General features: G+C 44.5%; 1 non-coding gene across 1 annotated transcript; it reads right to left on the bottom strand.

Moving 5' to 3' along the window:
• Window positions 1-1,037: 1,037 nt before the first annotated feature.
• Window positions 1,038-1,108, bottom strand: Trnag-gcc (transfer RNA glycine (anticodon GCC)). Its single transcript has one exon. It is a non-coding gene; the product is annotated as a tRNA-Gly (tRNA).
• Window positions 1,109-14,763: the final 13,655 nt, after the last annotated feature.

Genomic DNA, 14,763 nt, shown 5'->3' with positions numbered 1-14,763 from the left:
CCTTCCTGTCCACAGATATTAGCCAGGTGTTGCATATCACTTTGCTTATTCGCAAGCAACACAATGTCATCGGCATAAAACAAGCCTGAAAGCTTGTGCTCTGCTGTCGCGCCCGACTTTTTGTATGAGAGACTAAGAATAAGCGATATTGATTCCTTGTAGCATCCTTGTACATCAAATGCAAGAGCTGGAATAGACGGCACCCCTTTCTCAATCCCTTCGTGATATCAACTTTCTCCTCGCTCCTCATCCCTTCCCATTAAACGCAAACTGTATTTTCTAGTTAAATATCCCTCAAAAGCTGGATGTAGTCATTGCCAAAGCCTCCCCCTTCCAGAATATCACACAAAATGTTGCGGTCCACGTTGTCATACGCTCCGGCAACGTCTAAAAAGTCACATTTAACGGTCTCCTTTCTTCTATGGATATTTCAATACACTGAGTAAGAACAAATAATTTATCACCCTGACAACTACCGATCCTGAAGCCATTCTACAGTTCTGAAATATGCCAGTATGACCATACCTGCAGTTTTAATTTGAACGCCTACATCGCTAACCTGCATATTTCCGACGTAATGGGGAAAGGTCTTTATGAGCGAATTCTATTTTTTCCCCTTACGAGTATAAATAAATTAATTCTACTTCGTCGCCAACAGACTGGTATTTACCTATCTGGTAAGCTTTTTTCTACTGCTTTCAACACACCTTACCTTTTCGGCCTACGTCAATAAGCAGCCTAACGGGAACCTCGTCCAACCCTGCGGCTGTGCGCTTAATAATATTTTCTTCAGATTTCTTCCCGTCGAAAATTTTTGACCGCCAGATCCATATGGTTCTCGCTCATGCTCGTATTTTTCTAAAATACTACCTCGTCAATGCCTTAAAATGATTGCGCTGTTAATTTTCGAACGTAATTAATGGCCGCGTTCCCTTCAAGTTTGTATCCACCTTCGTCTATGCTATGTTACCTAGTTACTCCCTACACGAACGGGACGACCCCGTTCGTCAAAAAAAAATTGCAAAAAAAAAAAAATCTGCGTCGGCCGGGAATCGAACCCGGGCCACCCGCGTGGCAGGCGAGTATTCTACCACTGAACCACCGACGCCCTACAAGACACCTTACGAATCCCGGAATATTGCGCAACGTCTATAGCTGCATCTAGGTCAGCCCGCAAGCGAGCGTTTGCTCGGTCAAGCACAGCTGCCCATCGACTCGGCGCTTTCGCAGTAAAACAAGAGCTTCTTCAGCGTGAAATGCCGCTTGATACGAAGATATATCATTGGAGTACAATACCGCATTCATAGCGCCAAGCAAAATTACGACGTTAGTAACAATGTGTTTGTGGCCGCGAAAAAATAGTGGGTTATAGCGAAATTCCTGGCTAAATATTTTTTTCGGATAATAGTTGTACTGTATGTTCACAAGATTATCTAACTTGAAGAGCGCATGATTCAAAGACACGAGATAAACAGTAGGTTCTGTCGTCATCGATTTTACAAAAGCCTTTCAGAATATTTTAACCATCAATTTTTTTCCAACTTGAAATCATGGCTTCAGTGGCTCCCCTTTTTGAGTTAGTAAGGATTACATTTCACATATAGGTATCACCTCGCTTGCTGTGATGCCGTCTTTTACCACCAAAGGATCATTACTAAAATAGAACCACAGTGACCCTTTCTTGGTCCGCCCTTGTTCGTGATTTGCATCAATGATCTTCACAGTTTTAAATGCGAAGCATTTCCTGGTGAACATTTTCCACTTCGACAATATCTATTTGTCTATCTATATATGTATCTATATATATATCTATCTATCTACTGCCTACGTCTTGGTGCTCTCATTGTCGTTTCGTTAACTTGTTAGGTACCAAAATTGGCATATTATTACAAGATTGTATGACGAGCATAACTGATAGCTGATGACATTACTGTCATGACATGCGTGTCATGTAGGGTATAAAACAGCCGCCTAAAATGGCAACGACCCAGCGAAATAAGATGAACACTCAAAATCACTGAAATGGGCTTGGCTTGGATGTGGGCAATAAGTGAAAGAAACATTAAAGGATAATGGTAGAAGTCATGAGCATGAAACAACAGAAATGACAATGACTCAGCGAAAAAAGATTAACATTCAAAAACCAATGGAATTGGCTCGGATGTGGTACTCAGTGAAGGAAAAGGCTAAAGTTTGATGGTCGAAGCCATAGTCAAGAGCATGACTAAGGCTTTCGCCTTAAGTCTCTTACGCTTAGCTAAACGGACTTCTGAAGACTCAAGACAGGAATGTCATGACATGCGTGTCATGTAGGTCATAAAACTGCCGCCTACTTGTTCGTGCTTTCATGGTCATTTCATTAACTTGCCAGGCTCCCCGCACACTGTTTCGCATAGCAACGATTCCCACAGGGAGTGGGATCTGCCGGTTTTTTGTGTAATATCAAATGTTTTATTTATGACAATGATACGACGTACGATTGTAGCATCAACCAAACGCACTACTGGACATTTATATACGTTAAAGTACGCATTGAGCCAGTTGGAAAAATGATTCCACGTAATTTATATCAGCATAAACGCACCTAATCTCAATTAGTAGATTCCCATCCTCCTCAAAAAGCTGTGACATCTAATTTACAATTGCTCATTAGTAACGTCCAAATTAAGCTAGTAGGTCATGGGAACTTCTTAGGAGTGATTGTGGTTTCCAGTCTAAAATTTGACTCTCACATTGATGCGGCCATTCTAACATTGCATTTGGCATGAAAGCCCTGAATAAATATCTCGTTCAGTTACCGCAGTACTACACTTCTCTATTTTACCGCGCATTGATTTATTCACACATTACTGCTTGTAGAAGTGCCGATATGGTCCGCTTAGTAAATGTCCAAGTACAGGAACTAAGAAATATAACTTTTACATCACATTTTCCATCACTTACGCACATATTTTTCCAATAGGTGGTGTGCTGCGTGTCGTTGGCATGATTATCGAAACTGTAAATAGACAACCAGGAGTCATCAGAAAGAAAGTGAGAGAAATAGAGACCGGTGAATTGGGATGCAAAGAATGGAAACAAAAAAGGACAATGTAGATTTACAAGAATGAGAAGAAAGAAATTATAAGGGAAAATCTGTACGAAAACACAAAGGGCAGTGCCTTGCTATTTGAGGCTCGAGCCGGTTGCCTAAGGACCAAAACGTACTGGAACAAATATTCGGAGCTAGATGAGGCATGTGTATGCTGCAGTAAAGATCCAGAGACCACTCAGCACATCCTAATGGAATGCGACGGGATACACCCAGCGAGAACGGTTGGTAACGTGCAACTCCCAGAAGCGCTTGGGTTTGAAGTGGAGGGAAACAATAACAGAACAGCCATAGAGATAAGCAAGAGACGATTAGAGTACTGGTGGAAAAAAGCAGGGAAAAGATGGATGCGACCTGATCTCTTAAAATTATAGGTAGTGGTACAAGGTAAATTTTTAAAAAAGAAAAAGAATAATGAGAGGTATACGAAAATGCTAGATAAAGCACATGTATAGTAAACCTGAATAAATCAAGAAGGCTAGGTGACCATTTATCGCCGCCCTGTCAAAGGGGATGCCAATAAATCACCATCATCATCAGCAGCCGCAGCAGCATGTATAGATTGAGTTTAATAATCCTGCTGTTTAAAGTCATGCGTTTTCAAGTTTCCATGAGTGGTTGTCCAGTTCATTGAGCCACTAATCAAGAATGCCGACAAGGTTTGTTTTATCAAATAACATTCTCCAGCCGAAGTAACTCCAACCTACCTGCAACAATGCAGTGCCTCGTTTCAAATGCGGCAGTGGGGCAGTTTTACGTTGTCTTCGAAAACGTATTTGCTTTATTCGCTCAAATAAGTATATGTAACAGCTTCTAGAAAATTAGTGTTATTGTTGATGTCCTTGCCTATGTACTTTTAACCACATACATTATTTTTCCAACTTCATTAGAATGCTTAGTGCAAATTGTGTTTAGCTAATTCGAGCAGGGTGAGCTCTGAATTTTTTTATGTGTAAACATTTTTATGCTTAGCTAAAGATAAAACTGTCCGTCCGTCCGTCCTTCGCGTAAGACGATGGCTTTCAAGATGGAGACAGCAGCAATGTTTTCGCCAGCTGTGGAAGAAGACGACCATGAACGAGCGAGCAGTGGCACGATTATGTCTCTGTGACCATGTGACGTGTGCAATCAGGCACGCATTAGGTACGCCAGAACTGTATACCAGCCGTGGTTTCGGATCGGAACTGTCATCAGCGCACCATGCAGCGCGCCACCTGAGTAGTTTGCTTGTCGCATTAGTTCACATTGCGCCGCTTTTCACAGCAGTTCGTGTCGCCGCAGCGCTGTCGCATTTACCGTAGTTGCGCCAGCAGTGTTCATTACCAGCAGTGTTAAGTGTGAGCACTCACCACCACGTCGTTACTACGAAATCCTTACGTATCATTCACATAACTGCCTCAGGAGATTCTACGTCAATGTGTTTTTTTATCATTATTATTTCTTTACTTTTGGGCCTCCATCTGAAAATGTATCATCTCGTAGATCTATGCATTGGGAATGTACTTATGTTACTAAACTTAACTAATTCGTTACCACAGTTCTCGAATTGTTCAAAAATCGATTGTGTTTAGGCATCAAAGTACACTTTGCGTAATATGTCAACGTGAACTTACATACGTGTTCCTTCGCAAAAATCGTGCGGAAGAGGACACATGGCTTTGAAATGCGAAATTACTGCCTTTGAAATGAAAATTTGGTACATTTCGCACTAGGTACCTTAGGACCAAAACATGGAAAGGGTGGAAATCGAGGCCGGGTTTCCGGGGTGCAAGAAGAACACGCTTCCCAGACGCCACGGTGGCTCTGCGGTTCTGGCGGGCTAAAGGTGTGGCCTAATACGTGCTCATTCCTCGATGACGAAGACATTGTCGCAACAGAAGATGACATAATCACGACAGACCTACCATTTGAAATAGGTGATCGCATAGATTGAAATAAAATTTATGGTTCTGCATCAAAATGGTCCGAATGTTTCTGGTCTGTCGCTAACGTATACGCAAACACACCGAATTAGCAGAAAAGAACTTTAATGCATGTCGAATATGTCCATCGAAAAAATTTCACCAAAGGGACTATATTGCTTTTGCATTCTCCTACGTAAGCAGGTGTAGGTGTCTCTGCTGAAGTTTATTATTATATTATTATTATTATTATTGAAGTATGAGGCCACACGCGAACAACTGAAGTTGTCTGAAGATGCCGCAAAAACCAGAGACAAAGAAATTCAGAAACTAAATGAGACTGCCCGTGCTCAGGCGGAGATATTGCAACGATTGCAACAGAATAAAAATGAATCTGAACAACACAGCAGAAAGGCAAACTTGGAAATCGGTGGTTTGCCGGTTGCCGATAAGAAAGATTTGAAGAAAATACTGAATGATATTGCTGCGAAGATTGATTTACTTGAATTTTCTGCTGATGATGACGTCTTGCTTTCCACCGCCTTTATGACAGGACAGATACTTTCCCGATGGTCTTGGTTCATTTCTCAACGGTAAACATGAACGAAAATTGGATCAAAGCTCGTAGAAAACTTCGACAGCTCTATGAATCGGAACTTCTCGCGAAGCTCTACTTCAATGACAATCTAACCAAGGCAAATCGGCATCTGTTCTGGCTTGCAAGGGCCGCAGGCAAGCAACACAGGTACACGTTCGTTTGGATTACAGGAGGAAAAATCTTCGCTAAGAAGGACGAAGACTCTCCCCTCATTCGCATTAGCAATGAAACGGATGTTGAAAAAAATCCAATGAATATGACTCCGTCCATTTTACCTGATTTTCCAAACTTTCAAACTTTTAAGGACAGCTTCGGTCCGAATTCTGAATTAGACTTTACTTTGGTTAATATAAATATTCGCAGTCTACGTAAATACTGGTATGAGTTTAGAAGTATAGCAGAAGATTCAACAAATTTCGTAGATGTATTTGTGCTAACCGAAATAAATATTCCTGACTCAAGCGCGCAGTTCTTTGTAATAAAAGGGTACTGTGGAAAATTTGTGACTCGTCCGCACTGTCGAGGGGGTGGAATAGCAGTTTATGTGAACGAAAAATACCCAGTATCATGCATTGATGTAGATTTAACTCATGCGGAATGCGTGTGATTAAATGTAAGCTTTTTTCAGACTACTCTTACTTTGTTAGCGCTCTACCCGCCTCCTGCAAACAGTGTCAGTCGCTTCATACTAGAATTAGAAACTGTTTTGAAGCGTTTCAGTTATTAGGAGGTGTTTTGCCTCACCGGTGATTTAAATATTGATATATTGTGCCCAGGCAAAACTCAAATCTCAGATTATTTATCTGCCCTCTCTGCTTTTGGTGTAGAAAGCACGGTCGACACGTGAATAAGTTGTGAATGGCCGCACAACGCATTCTTGCTTAGATCAAATCGCGGTACGGGCGCCTGATCACGATCTGCATTCATGCGTGATCACGCAGCGCTTAGCAGACCACTACTTCACTGTCTGTCGTTTTAGCTTGAGGCGCCTTTTTAGCACACCTCGCGGTGGGAAAGTAAATAACTCAGATAAACGAATGCGCGTTGCCTTTGTTGATCAATGCAAATTGAACGAGATGATTGGCAAGTTTGATTGCTCTTCGCTGATTGTTGCTGGGTCGCCAGTGTTGATTTATGAACAATTTTGTTCGCAAATACGCAGTTTTCAAGAAGCCTGTACTCGAATGGTTATAACGAAACAGAGAAAAAGTCACAACTGGCTGACCGTGAAAATCATGAATGCAGTCGCCTACCGAGATTTGCAATGGAAGCGGTTTAAGCGAGCTCCAAGCAATGCTGAGCATCGCGCTAGCTACAGAATCGCAAGGAATAAAGTCGTCGCCCTTATCCGATGCGCAAAACGATGCTACTTTCAACGTCAGTTTCAATTATCTGTTCGAAACCCGGCGAAGACGTGGTCACTGATAAACCATCTACGCGGTAAAGACAGTGCCAATTCAAAGCTAGCCAACGCTTTTCCATGTGATCTTGCGCAGACAGCCACCAAGGTCGATCCACATAGGTCGCGAAGCTTCGGGCGAAAAGCGGTTCTGAACCAATTGTCACCGACATCAGCAAGGGTGGTTATGGGAGCAGCGATTGAAGGGCGACTATGTTTGGAGGGAATAAACACTGGGAAAGAAAAATAGCGTTTTTAAATTAAAGCGAGACGCAGTTAGATTCATTCAACGAAAATAAAATTCCTAATTCATTTTATATATGCATGGCGAGAAAAGATACAACTGTATTTTACTAGATCATTATCAATATATACCTTTTTTCAGGGCCCACCGTGAGAGCGCCCATCGATAGCGGTGGGCGTTGACGCCACTATCACTTGCAATGTCATGCAACTCTTGGAGTGCGTGGAAAGGGGCACTCGTAAAGGTCACCTGTTACGATACGCTCCCATCACATGTGTTGTGTTGCATGTCGACGTTTGTCTGAATTAGGTGACGCGGGTAGTTTTATTGTTTCTTAACCTGTGCAGTCAAAAGTAGTGAGTTGCGACCGTCAGGTACTTGTTTACATTAGTTCTTTTCGTGCAACAGCGCTGGCCGACGGGCTTGGCGTCCGACAAAATGATGAGCACTCTACGCAATCTACGCCCAAAGTGTTCGTCGGCCTCCAAAGAAAGCATGTTCTGTGCAGCGATGCGATTTCGACACCCGTACGGCTGATCTTTTCCTGCATCGCTTTTCACGCTGAAAACTCGGAACGCCCATGAAGCCGAATGGCGGGGCATTTGAATATACAGCTCTAATGGCAGGCCTCCGAAAACAAATTTCGCGCCTTTGAGAACAAAATGACGTCACTTGTGTTTTTGACGGATATGACGTCAAATTATTTTTTCTTCCGCCGGAAGTGTTCCCTCCTCACACAGATGGCGCTGAGCCCCATGAACCGCCGGTAAGCAACCATGTTTTGAACGTATGGGCTTCTATGGAAGCTTCGCTACCAGAGCCGCTATTCTGGACATTCCGCCATTTTCTTCGAGGCGTGACGTAGGCGCGACGCTTACAAAATGGCGCCGATAGCCCCGTTTCGCTTTCGTAACGTGACGCAAATTTGACGTTTCGCCTAAGAAACTGTAATATAGGCATTGAACATAACGTGGTTGATAAAGCAAAACAGTTTTCCTCCCCAGTAAAAATAAAGCAGCTAGCTCAACGCGTACGATTATTCCATCAAAATCGTTTCTCGCTTCCGTCGTCTGCATGCGCGCAGGCTGTCGTCTGCTTGATTATCTAGGATGCGCGTCCTCGGGAAACGGAATGAGTCATCGTATATTGACGCCCACGCGCTTGGTTTCTACCTTGAGACAACATACGCGACCTGGCAGTGATGATCAGCGCATGCTCTAGGCCGCGTTATCGCTGTCTCGTGATCCGCAAGTGACTCAGCCCGAATCGTCTGGCTGAGAAGCGGTCGAATATCATGGATAGCGTTGCGCGCGCCACAGGTATCCGCTTGAGCGACGCAAACGCCGGCACTGCCATCTCTTGTGCACTTCGCTGCTTACACGCACCGCGAGAGGAAACTTCAAGGCGCCGTCTGGCGTACATTTCTTTTTGCAAATTAAGAAGTCACCGTTGTCATAGCCTTTGATGACGCGAAAAGTCATTAATATTGATTACAATACAAACGCAATAGTGAAAAGTGCGAAATGTCGCCGAAAGTTTGCTAGTTTCAACCAATATTATTTCAAATAAACGTGTTTTTAATAAAAATGATGGTGCAAAACACAAATGCCAACACCACCCGAGAGCGATGCAAATGCTATGAACACGCGTTGTGAACAAAAGACTTTTAAGGCCTGAAATGACAGGGAAAATGCGGCGATACGCTTGCATCTCCACTGCCATTGCATATGGCCGCTCATTACCATAATTCGCGCGGCTCGTCGCACCACAAATTATGGCGGAAAATCTCTGCAATAGCGGCCCAGCGCAACGTCACGCAACGTCAAATTGACGTTTACGAAACGGCCCTTCCTGTGACGCTCCTCACGGGATATTCCTTCAGCCAATGAACAAGCTGACATGCCGGCTATCTTGGAACGCCACCACATATTCGCGAAATTGCAGATGCATTGCACGAGCTTCTGCACGCTACCGTCCACTTTCTTTTTAAGCGCTAAAGTCGCAATAGAGGTGCCAAGGACCACAAAAAAGTATTAGTCGATAAAGTTTGCAGCTCCACGTCACGTTTCATCATTCTGACGAAAACGCAAAATTGCATTTAGCAAAACTTCCGTTTCCCGGCACAAATTTCAAAGCACGTGACCTCCGGACAGCCAATGAGACAGCCAAGATGGCGGATAATGGCGGCCGTGCAGCCGCCATGCGTGTCCAGAATAGAGCCCCAGGTATATCTACCTTGCAGCCACAGTCTTCAATCAACATTTCGAATGCGTTTCAGGAGCAACCTCGACGGTGCCAGCTGTCCACTCTGGAAAAGATAAAATCATATCAGCTTCTGCGTTCTTAGCGACGATAACGTTTGACGCGCTCGCAAGAATAGTTGCTGGGTTTAGCCGACACAAGCCAGCTGGTATACACGGTATATCGGTATCTTTGCTCCAACGAAACTTCGACGCCCTATCCGGTATCCTTCTTGTCATACTCAATGGATTCCTAGAGACCGCCACAGTGCCGACGGAATTAACAACGGCCATTGTAACGTCATTATTTAAAGGAGCAAAGAAAGGTAGTGTGGACAGTTACCGACCTATTTCGATCCTGCCTATCATGTCACAAATAATAGAAAAATTTCTCTTAGAAACCATGACTTCGTTTCTAGATAAGTTTTCAGTCATATCTAGCCGCCAATTTAGTTTTGTTGCGGGACGGGGCACCATTGCTTTGCTCGAGGAATTTTCAGACGAATTAAACACAGCTGTAGAACAAAACATGTTTGCATGTGCATTGTTTCTCGACACTTCTAAAGCGTTCGATACTGTGAACCACGAACTCCTGCTTGAAAAACTATACCTGCTGGGTTTCAGGCGGCCATGTTACCAGTTCCTAAAATGTTATTTGTACGGCCGCTTGCAGGTGATACCTTTGGACAACCAGTTATTCATCAATAACAAATTACCTCTAAAAGCTGGAGTGCCTCAAGGCTCTATTTTGTCTCTTCTTTTTAATATATTTATAAATGACTTTTCATTAGCTGTATCAAAGTGTTTAATATTTCAGTATGCATATGATACTGTTCTTTTAACAAAACATGTTTGTTACTCAAAAGCCGTTGAATTACTTCAAGAGAGTGCATATGATGCAATAGCCTGGTTTGCTAACAACTGTTTGTCACTAAACAAGGAAAAAAAATGGTGTGTTTTAGAAATCCGCATAAAACAACTGTTACAAATTTACCACTGTTTCTGCACTGTCCTAATTGCCAATCGTGTCAGTGTGTCCCTGTAGAATATGTCAACTCTGTTAAATTCCTTGGCGTTTTCTTTGACAGTGATCTCTCATGGAATGATCATATGATTATATTTGTGGCAGCCTTAGACGTGTTTCATCGCTACTTTTTAACATTAAATCCATTGTTCCGATGCCTGTAAAAATCACTATCGCGCACGCCTTAGCATACAGTGTATTACGTTATGGCACAACATTGTTCGGTTTTTGCTCTTCTCGATGGCAGTGTCGAATTGATGGAATTCTAAAAAAATATATTAAAATCTATTGCGTATAACTCTCCCTGGGCTGACAATGTGAACTTGTTTATACGTCTCGGTCTTCCGTCATTTAAAACATTTTTCACTCAAACGGTTGTGGTAAGACATTTCTGGAGCCCCGCGATTTCAAACAGGAATATATTGCTCCCCGCGCCCTACGGAAAACATTGCGTTTTATAGAATGCTACTGCAACACAAGATTTGGCAAAGCTAGCAGGTGTGCTTATGTCCCAAGAATATTCAATGACCTACCTGATCATATCTTTACTGCAACCACAAAACGAAACTTGAAAAAATTGTGGAAGGCATTATAATCTATGTATGATACCAAATATTGTTGTCTTTTCTCCTTATATTGTTTCTTGTCTTCCTGTGTCACTGATTTCAGAGAGTTTCTGTGTTATTTAAACTTCATTTTGTTGTTTTTCTAAGCTTTACCAGCGTGTTATTGCTGTACATGTGGCCATCTCGTTTCTGCTTGCCAACGTGCCGGGCCAAGTCACGCAAGCCATTTCCTTTGCTTTGACGGGCCTGCCTTCTGATGTGCGCATATTGTAAGATGGCAACAATAAATATTATTATTATTATTATTAGTAGTAGTAGTAGTAGTAGTGGTGGTGGTGGTGGTAGTATTAACATCGAAACTGTTTAACCTTGGCGTTTGCCGTCAGGTGTAAAGCCGAAATATGGGCCGATCCTGGTGGTCGTGCAGAAAGGGTTCAAGCGTAATTGCACATGCCCCTGAGCACAAGCCAAGCTGCGTGAGCCGTGACGTCATCGAGCGCGCCGCATCGCTTCGCTTTAGCTTTGCTGAGCCATGACGTCATCGCGCCGTGTGGAGTGGTTGCCGCGGCTGCGCAGAGGCGGAGCTAAGCGACGTCACTGCGCCGACCTATGGGATAAATCGCTCCGCGTCGCCGCCGCGGCAGCCGCGGCGACGCAAAAGCCCCACCGTCTGCGCGCCGAGCACATCGCCGCGAAGATGGGACGGCCGAAGAAGAGCGTCAGGCCGCCGCGCTTTTACTCGAGAGCGAGTGAGATGACTTCGGTCCGATCGCGAGTATCGCGTGCCCGAAGCGGCGGCGAAACGTCGGCGATTCGCAGAAGATCCGGAGTTACGAGCCCGCGAAACCGAGCAATAGCGTTTGAGCGTCCAGAAGCGTCCAGAAGCGTCCACATGCTTTAATGACCGAGTGTTCGTTGCTACTTGGGCTGTCGATGATTCCGGGTTGATCCTGCGCAAAAGGTGGCCGAGTCTCGAAACATAACCTCGCAAAAACTTGGCCGAACCGAGATAAAGCTAGGTGGGGTCGCCAGCTTCACTGTTTTCCAGTCTTCGCCCCACTAGTGTGAAGCTGCCCCTAATTTCTTCTTCTTATTATTATTATTACTATTATTATTATTTCTTATTATTTTTATTAATGTTGTTGTTGTTGTTTTGTTCGTGTCCTTTTACAGCGAAGCTGTTAGCCTCTAGTCGGTCGGGAGTTTTCTCGGCGTCGTCCTCAGGGGAAAAAATGCCTTCAGCGATTGAAGCGAAAAGTGCTTACATTCTTTTGTATCCCGCATACAACATAAAACACAGAATTCGTTTCAATAAAGCACAAGCACAAAACAAGCATCCAAACCACGTCATTGATGATAAGGCGCCCCTGATAACAATGCGAAGCACGTAGCGCTCTCCCTGAATACGGTTCCCGGTAAAGATTACTGTTGCGCAACTGTCACGATGACGGCAGCTTGCGACGTGGGAGTGACGTCACTAGCCTGTCATGTATAAGAGAATCAGCCTAGCAACTGATTTCACTGTTGTTGCAGGACCACTATAGGTAGGTAACGCCTAGTTAGGGCTCAAGGGGAGCAGCGTGAATACCAGGAGCGGTAAAGGAAAAAGAAACGGCAATACGACCAGCGGCAGCACGTCCACATTCTCCTGACTGAATAATGCACCGGAGCAGGAATTGAGCAATAAAGCATTGCAGTTGTAGTGTCGTTTTGAACAGCCTCGCAGGACATCAACTTTCACAAGGCCGGAATAGCGAATCAGGTTTTTGTTTGACACACCGGTGACCTTGGCGGCGACGTGCCAGGTCTGCGCCACCTCCTCCTCCACGACGCACTAGAGGTAATCGTTTTCCTGAGTGATGAGGTTTCCCAACTGCTAAAGAAGAATGAAGGATTTCGCAAGGACTCCTCTCGGAGCGTAGAGCGACAAGCCCAAGTCGGCGCCTATCTTCGATCAGACGTTCGTTGCCTGTGCGACGAGCTCATGCGGTGTGTGCCAGCCACGCCAGGGAAGACGCTTTTCTACCACGCTACGTCATCTACTTCTGCCTCAGCACCAACTATAGAGTTGCACCAACGCGCATATGAAGAACGCGGGCTGTAGTTTCCCCGCCCGCTTTCGCCTCCTTCAATGCAAAAGCCCCTGAGACTGAAAAGACAAGCAGACGTTTTGCATAGATTGGAGCCCTGTCTTTTCTACTTTATCAGTATCTCAACGACCGTAACGAATAAAGCTAATTTTATTTCCAAGTTGAGCCCTGAAACCACTTCTCCCGACCTGGCGAAGCACTTAAGTGGATGCATATCTTAAGTCATTCGTATACTGGTTGCGTAAAACAAAATTTGGGTCGTATTCATCGTTTTATATGGCCGTTGAAGATGAAGTCCTCAAGCACCTGAACCCCTCAATGTGACCAATTGGCTGCCTGTTCAAGCCGTTCCGTGGGTTACAACACGACCCCATGCTGTTTACTTCTAAGCTCATGCGCGGAGTTTGAAGTGGTACGTAGATATTTTTTATCAAAACGCTCGTGTTCTTCGCACCAAAGTGCCTGAGTTTTGCTCCAACGTTCTTTAGCTTTCTCTTTATTATTGTTGCTTCCGAAACTTCGCTGTGAAGTGAAATGCACTCCTCTGACTTCTGTTTTTTCGGAGCACTAGAAAAATACCGCGACTTCAAGGGAACTAAGCAAAGGATTGCAGCTCACAGTTTCTTGTTGAATATTCACTGTGATGTGTTCGGCGCAGAGACGTTGAAGCTATACAGGAGTCGAGTCTTCCTGGGGTTTTACGTACCAAAACCAGTTCTGATTATGAAGCACGCCGTAGTGGAGGGCTCCGGATTCATTTTGACCACCTGGGGTAGAGTCAAGGAGGTTATAAAAAAACTTCTGGAGTGGAGATGCCGTGCCGCGGCTGACGCCGGCGACCGCCATATTGCTCCGGGCAGAAAACGCAGCTGCGCCGCTTGGGCCCTTGCGGTAGTTCGGCAGTTGCGGCATTTATAGTGCTTAGTTACGGTCTGCTGAGCGGTAGTTCTGCGTTTGTAAGGGAACATCCAAGCTCTGCTGAACGGGATGGTGAACGCCTGCGTCGCACGAATCGTGCGAAGCAAAGTCAGGAGTAACGTTTCACGTGTATATGTAGCGCGAAAAAGCCTTCAATCGCTCGACCATTGCTGTGCACTATCTCCGTCGAGGAGCGCTGTTGTACATGAAATCTACTTTTAATTGGCTAATATAGGCTGAAACAAGCTTTTTTCTGCGTATGTTTGTGCGACAGGTTCGCGAAAGAGAAAGCGCTGCGTGACGCATGGCAGCCCGCTGTTCGCAGAGATGGCTGGGCGCCTAAAGATTCGGATGTTCTTTGCTCGGTGCACTTTGAAGAGGATTGTTTTGACAGGTCTGGTCAAACGACAAGGCTGCGACAGGGCAGCATTCCAACCATTTTTCTAGTGTTCTCCGCAAATCTGCATAAAAAAGCGAGTTCGTAAGAAATGCTTGCTGTTCGTATATATTTCCGGTGCGCTTGCATATGAGATTCCGCATGTCGAGAGGAATTATTTACTACTTATTTATATAAAATGATACAGCTCACAGACCTGGCGGACGTCGTAGCTGCGTCTCACAAGTTGGCTGTTTATAAGCGTGGCACGCAACTCTTTCGCATCAAAACAAGAAAATAACTGACCTAACTGGCA

Source organism: Dermacentor silvarum, chromosome 4 (genome assembly GCF_013339745.2).
Source record: "Dermacentor silvarum isolate Dsil-2018 chromosome 4, BIME_Dsil_1.4, whole genome shotgun sequence".
NCBI lineage: Eukaryota > Metazoa > Arthropoda > Arachnida > Ixodida > Ixodidae > Dermacentor > Dermacentor silvarum.
Note: the sequence above shows the minus strand (reverse complement) of the source record. Positions and strands in the feature narration are given on the sequence as shown.